The sequence below is a fragment of the Oncorhynchus masou genome, unplaced genomic scaffold (assembly GCF_036934945.1).
Source record: "Oncorhynchus masou masou isolate Uvic2021 unplaced genomic scaffold, UVic_Omas_1.1 unplaced_scaffold_3759, whole genome shotgun sequence".
Taxonomy (NCBI): Eukaryota; Metazoa; Chordata; class Actinopteri; order Salmoniformes; family Salmonidae; genus Oncorhynchus; species Oncorhynchus masou.
The window spans coordinates 25,205-32,333 of NW_027010161.1; the positions used below are offsets into that span (position 1 = coordinate 25,205).

General features: G+C 40.6%; 1 long non-coding RNA gene across 1 annotated transcript; it reads right to left on the reverse strand.

Moving 5' to 3' along the window:
• Positions 1-944: 944 nt before the first annotated feature.
• Positions 945-4,972, reverse strand: LOC135534660 (uncharacterized). The gene is made up of 2 exons (XR_010454720.1): positions 2,749-4,972; positions 945-2,620 (listed from the first exon to the last, which is right to left on the reverse strand). It is a non-coding gene; the product is annotated as an uncharacterized LOC135534660 (long non-coding RNA).
• Between the last annotated feature and the right edge of the window lie 2,157 nt (positions 4,973-7,129).

Here is a 7,129-nt window from a genome sequence, read left to right on the forward strand (position 1 = left end):
TTCAGTGCTGGTGACCCAGTCTTTGTATTAACCAGTCCCTGCTGATGGTATTGAATTAATATTACTATTCCCAAGCTGATAAACACATCTGTGTAATGTGAGCGTTTGTGTGTGAGCTTGTGTCTGCGTGCGTGTGTGCATGCGACTTAGGAAGAGATGTACTGTTCTGTGTTTGTGTTAGCCTTTGACTCTGAGCTCAACCTGTCACCCAACTGCCATGTTCTATCCTTCCACACCTTTCAAACTAAAGAAACTTCCCTCTGTAAAATAAAAACCGATAGAACAAGCAACCAGTTGACTTGGGTAGCAACTCTACATTTGTGTCGGGACTATATCTTGTGGAAGGATGAAATAGAATGAATAAATTAAAGAAAATATCTCAATCATTATTTGAATATGTTGGTAACCCGTTGTATAAAAGTGATAATGCCCTCGAAGCTGTTGATATTTTGGCACGGTTGGCTGGCCCTCGAGACCCGTGCAAATATATCCTCAACTCCAGCTTCGAGGGCATTGTCAATTAAACAAATATCTGTATTTGCAGATACTCTCAAACCTCAATCACTGATGGTTACTATCAGAGAGTCACACATTCATAGCCTGGTCTCAGATCGGTATGGTCTTGAACCAACTACATGTCATGAATAGTCAGGGAGACGTTTAAAGCACATAGAGATCAGATCTGGGACCAGGCTAAAACATTTACAAGTATATTTTAGTCATTTAGCAGACACTCATATCCAGAGCAACTGCAGGAGCAATTTTGGTAAAGTGTCTTGCTCAAGGACACAACAGATGTTTCACCTAGTTTGCAATGTGTAACTAATGATAAAATGTGTAGGATATTATTTTGGAGAGAATAAAGAGTGCAGCTATGCTTCAGAAGTGTATTCAATCATACAATATGAAACAGATACACACAATAGATCACACACCAAATCTGCTCACATTACTGGTGTTTATTTAGCCATGTGCTCAGGAACAATAATTATTTACTTTAAGATATTGGACTGTGTGTTCGATCAATGCTAGAAAATTACAAATCATATTCAAAGTAGATGAATTAGATCAGGAAATTAACAATTTAGTAAAATGTTCAAAATTCACATTAACATGAATTATTCACATCCTCTTTAGAAAAATACAAAGAGATTAGCTCTATGACAGTGTTCAAACTAGGTGAAAACTATACACCCTTTGAAATTGATTTGACCCTGAAATACATGATGATGTATAGATTCAAGGCTACGTGATGCAAACCTGGACTCAGTGGTAGAAAATGTAAGTCTGTCTCCTGTCATTTATTATGATATGTTATGAATTCCAATTTGTTGAGACTAACGTTAGCTAGGCTAGGGGTTAGTGGAAGGCTGCTATGTTGTTGCAAAGTAGCTAACATGTAGTAAATATTTGCAAAGTTGCCAGTGATATGACACAAACACTTTTGGATAACAGAGTGAAAAGCTGCTATTCATTCAGTGGATATTGAACTATCATGTGTCTGTCTTAGGGTAATTTACGTACTTTTCAACATCATTATGATTACATCAGCAGTGAGGCGTAAGAAATTACACATTGTATGTTTTTACCTTTGCATTAAACCATATAACCCCAGCTTAAGAGAGACAGGAGTTAGCTAGAGCTAATGTTATTAAAGCAATTATAATTTACATTTAGGTCATTTAGCAGACACTTATACAGAGCAACTTACAGTTAGTGCATTCATCTTAAGATAGCTAGGTGGGACAACCACACAGCTCAGTAATAGTAAGTACATTTTTCCTCAATAAAGTAGCTATCAGCAAAGTCAGTGCTAAAATGGGAAGGGCAAGTGTATGTGTTAGTTCATGAAAGGCAAGGGTGTTATATTTATATATATACAGTACCAGTCTAAAGTTTGAAACCTACAAAAAATACATTCAAGGGTTTTATTTTATTTTTTAAAACACAACTGATTGGCTCAAATGTATGAAGAATAAAAACTTACACAAAGTACAACTGCTAATTGTAATGCATTCCACGTGAAGCTACCTCATCAAGCTAGTTGAGAGAATGCCAAGAGTGTGCCATCAAGGCAATGGGTGGCTAACTTGAAGAAATTCAAATATAAAATACATTTTGATTTGAAAACTTTTTTGGTTACTACATGATTCCATATATGTTATTTCATGGTTTTGATGTCTTCACTATTATTCTACAATGTAGAAAATAGGAAAAATTAAGAGAAACGCTTGAATGAGTAGGTGTATCCAAACTTTTGACTGGTACAGGATATACTACTGTTTGGGTTACACTGGCCCCAGGAGGAATGGATTAAATAGGATGATGGGGGAGGCGAAGAGAACTGCTGACTAGACTACACATCTCAGGTGTCTGACAAATATTTTGGGGAGGTATTTTGGCTTCAGTTATTAAACATAACGTGACGGGGGAACTGCCTTGGTCCAACCTAAAAATTAAAAAAGCACACACGGTGGTGGTGCATTCTCTTTCACAGAGGGGGAAGAGGTGAGGGGAACCAATGGGAAGCTAGGCAGCGGAGGGATGGAAGGAGGTAGGTGGAGTGGAAGAGGTACAATGTGACCCCTGTTTGTTACATCTTGGTAGTGCAGGCCAAGTCCTAGTAGAAGAGGAGATAGTGTCAGAACATTATATAGAAGATTCTGTGACTATATGAATCAATCAATGAATACATTTCTAGGTATCGCCTAAGAAATAATAACAAGTCATAAAATCTGCTCCACTCACCAGAGCATACTCGTAGATGATGGGTACGTCTGAGGCCCCATGCAGTCGGAGGCTGTGTAGCACCGCGTCGTGGATCGTACTGAACAGACAGCTTTTAGGGATGGACTCAGAGAAGAAGTCTGCACTCGATAACTGCTCCACCACACAGACTGGAGGAGAGACAAACCAGGTTAGACAATACACACGTGAAACACAAACACACACAGACAACACAAGCTACGGCCAGAGCGATGAGCCTGAATTACCACACATACCAGTAGCGGTTGCTGCCGTTTAAGATGAGGGATGACGATTATTTTTTGTGAGCATGGCCTTACAATATTTATTTTACAGCATATTGAACGACTGTTATTTGTATTCCATTAACCCAGCTCGACGTAACATCGATAGGTTTAGGCTACTGCATGATACTCAAATGTTTCCTATACCCACCATGAGGTTGTTACAACCTAGCATATGAATTAACGTTTACAACATAGGTACACAGGTTGAGAAATTTTAGTAATCAAGGTGACAGATATTGACACATTCAATACCGCCTTACACACTCTTGCCAGCATCTAGCTGATCTGGAGTGTAATCATTAGGCCAACAGTTGCAAATAGTTTTTATTGGACAAATTCAGGTATGTTTACAATTGGCTCATTCATCCCCTCTGTAACTATTCCCCAGGTCGTTGCTGTAAATGAGAATTTGTTCTCAGTCAACTTACCTGGTAAAATAAAATAAATGTTTCTCTGTTTGCTTCCATTTAAGAAACATTTTTCAACAGAATCGAGAGAATGAATACTACCCCTGATCAAAATCAAACATATTACTTTCATATGAGCCACCTACAAACAGCATGATCTCTTTGATCATTGTATAATTCCTTCTTGCATCTACACGCTTTCCTCCTCTCACCTTTTCCTTTAACGTGTGGTCTTCAGTAACAACACATCAGCTGTCTGTGACCAGGCGAAAAAACCTTTCCAAGCCAAACCTTAATATAATAACCGCTAACCTCTACACACAGCCTACATTGTTATCACCATATTAACGTCATAAACATAGCTACTAGATCTAACGCGCTAGTAAACCCACTACAATCATGCAGTACAGTGTACAGTCAGAAGCAAGCGGTTGAGCAGTTACACCGGTGGGACCTGGTGGCAATAAATTATAAAATCCAAAAGCTTACCTTGACTTGGAAGAGTTTCAGTGCTGGATAGACATAGCCAGCTAGCTAACATTGCATCCCTCTCTGTTTGAGTTTGAGCCGGGTGTTTGAGTAGGCTAAACTAGCTAGCTGAATTCTCTAGCGAAGTGAAAGTAAAAATAAAAAAAATCTGAATATCCCTTTATTTCTCAATTCTCCTTCACTTGTTAATTAATTAATTTGTTAACTGTACAACAATTGTCTTTTCCTCGCTCTTTGAGTCAACTACAACATTTTATGCACTGCTAGCTAGCTGTAGCTTATGCTTTCAGTACTACATTCATTCTCTGGACAACATGTCAGTTCATACTGCAAGAACTCTGATAGGTTGGAGGATGTCCTCCGGAATTTGTCATACATACCTTAAGGGAACTTTTTGACAATCACCGTATGGTTAGTGAGAAAGTCCCTATTGGAACTGTACGGTCCCTTACTAGACGTCCGAAAACATTTTTAAAATTCGGGGACGGCGTCGGGCCGAGCGGCAGGGCCAGACCTACCGGGAAGTCATCAAATGAACTTTGTCGGACATTCGGTTTTCGTTTTATAAAATAATCAAATTTTGGTCCATTTTTCCGCTATGCCGGAAGATCCCACAAGAGGGCATAAGCAATCATATTGCTATTGGACAAAACATCCCGAATCACGACGTGCCATATCTCGAAAACTGAAAATATTTCGAAGCCGAAACTTGAGCGTAGGTGAGCGTAGGTTTGGCATAATGGGCAGATGGCCCCGAACAAGATGGCGTCTAGGCCTCAACGGTTTTTGAGTTATGGCCATATTTCTGGGATTAAAGGTCCAAAATGAAAATAGAGAAATGATTTTTTCACTTCACGTCAAAGTCAAGGAGCCTCCGGTGTCAATAAAAAAAAAATCAGCCATTTATCTATCGTCATTTAAGAGAAATCGTACGATGACCAGATTGTGATGTTCAGATATAGGTGTTTTCTTTTTCAACGGTTACAGATCCAGTTGCAGGGTGTTCATACGAATATTTTTAAAGTGTGCTGCGGAGCTCTGCGACATTTCTGTGATTTTCTATGATTTTCTGAAATAACACACACTCACTAAACCCTCCGTAAATAACTCAGTTCTTAACGTAAAGACTTAAAACCCCAATGAGGATATGAGTTTATTTATAGCTTCCTGTGCCAACAGGAAGTGCCTTAAATGGTGTCATAGTGGCTGTATCCAAGGGTTAAAAAGGTCAGATCTTTTCAAAACTTCATATGTGATTAGGCAACCCTCCTGAACTGTAAAATCACTCATTTCTCCCAACAGATGTCAAAAGCTCTCACACACACACACAGCAAGGATGGAGTGACAAAGCGTGGTGTTTAAAGACACAGAGAGCAGGCAATGGCATAAACATAATCCCAAGGCCGTGCCGAGTCCAACGAGGCGCCCCGCTTGACCGTAGCTCGCTCGGTCTGAGCGCAACGACCATGAAAAAATAGGCCCACAATGAAGCCTGCACCACAATGTCATTTGATTTTGGGTGACAGCGGCGGAACCGTTAGGTTTAGAAGGACAATTCAAACACAGGACTGTTCCTAAGGTCCTCCCCGATCTGTGCAAGCCTAACCTTGACTGTGTGGCATTAACCTTTCACAGTTAAAAGAAGGTGTTTACAAAAAAACAGTGTGCATTGACTTCTCTCCCCATAGGAATACATTGCCTGCTCCCCTAAATACAACCTGGAGTCTATATGGGTTATGAATGCTGTATGAACCTGTCTTCTATGACATTCCATCAGACCACTATGAGGTCTACCTGTGTCGATTCTAAGCTTCCTGGAGCAACCGGAAGTGGTTAAATTGACCCAAAAGTTATTTGGATGTACATCACCTCGAAAGGTGAAAATGACTCTGCATTATTCAACCCTGTGTAGATCAGTCAATTCTCAACTTAAAGACTTAAAACTCAGGATTCCGTAGGTTTCTATGTCAGTCAAGACATGTGTGTATTTATAGCTTCCTGTGCCAACCGGAAGTGCCATAATTGGTGTCTCAGGGGCTGTTTGGAAGGGTTAAAAAAAATCAGATCTGTCCAAAACTTCATATGTGTGATTAGACAACCCCCATGAACTGTAAATCAGTCATTTTTCCCAACAGATGTCAAAGAAAAGCTCTCACACACACACAGCAAGGATGGAGTGACACAGCGTGGTGTTTAAAGACACAGAGAGCAGGCAATGGCATAAACATAATCCCAAGGCCGTGCGAGTCCAACGAGGTGCCCCGCTTGACCGTAGCTCGCTTAACCATATGGCAAATGCACAGTGACTTTGCAAAAGTGAGAAACATTTGCAATATGTTTTAACAGTGAGGTACCATCACCAAAAGCGACATTCTGAAATCAACCCAAACGAGCGATGGAGAGGTACCAAAATCACTGCCCAGCCATCCCGAGGTCATCGGGCCAGTCAATTTGGCATTCCTGCATTATTTTTATGGCATGACAAATTGGTGATGGTGAATGCCCAGTTAACCATATGGCAAAAGCACAGTGACTTTGAAAGAGTGAGAAAACATTACCAAATGGACATTCTGAAATCAACCCTAATGAGCGATGGAGAGGTACCAGAATCACTGCCGAGCCATCCCGAGTTCATCGGGCCAGTCAATTTGGCATTCCTGCACTAATTTTCAGTGACTTTGCAAAAGTCAGAAAACATTTGCAATATGTTTTAACAGTGAGGTACCATCACCAAAAGCGACATTCTGAAATCAACCCAAACGAGCGATGGAGAGGTACCAGAATCACTGCCCAGCCATCCCGAGTTCATCGGGCCAGTCAATTTGGCATTCCTGCACTAATTTTCAGTGACTTTGCAAAAGTGACTGCCCAGAAAACATTGCAATATGTTTTAACAGTGAGGTACCATCACCAAAAGCGACATTCTGAAATCAACCCAAACGAGCGATGGAGAGGTACCAGAATCACTGCCCAGCCATCCCGAGGTCATCGGGCCAGTCAATTTGGCATTCCTGCATGATTTTTATGGCATGACAAATTGGTGATGGTGACTGCCCAGTTAACCATATGGCAAATGCACAGTGACTTTGCAAAAGTGAGAAAACATGACCAAATGGACATTCTGAAATCAACACAAACAATGGCATCACCATAGTGTCCAGACTGTGCCGAGTCCAACGAGGTGCCCCGCTGACCGTAGCT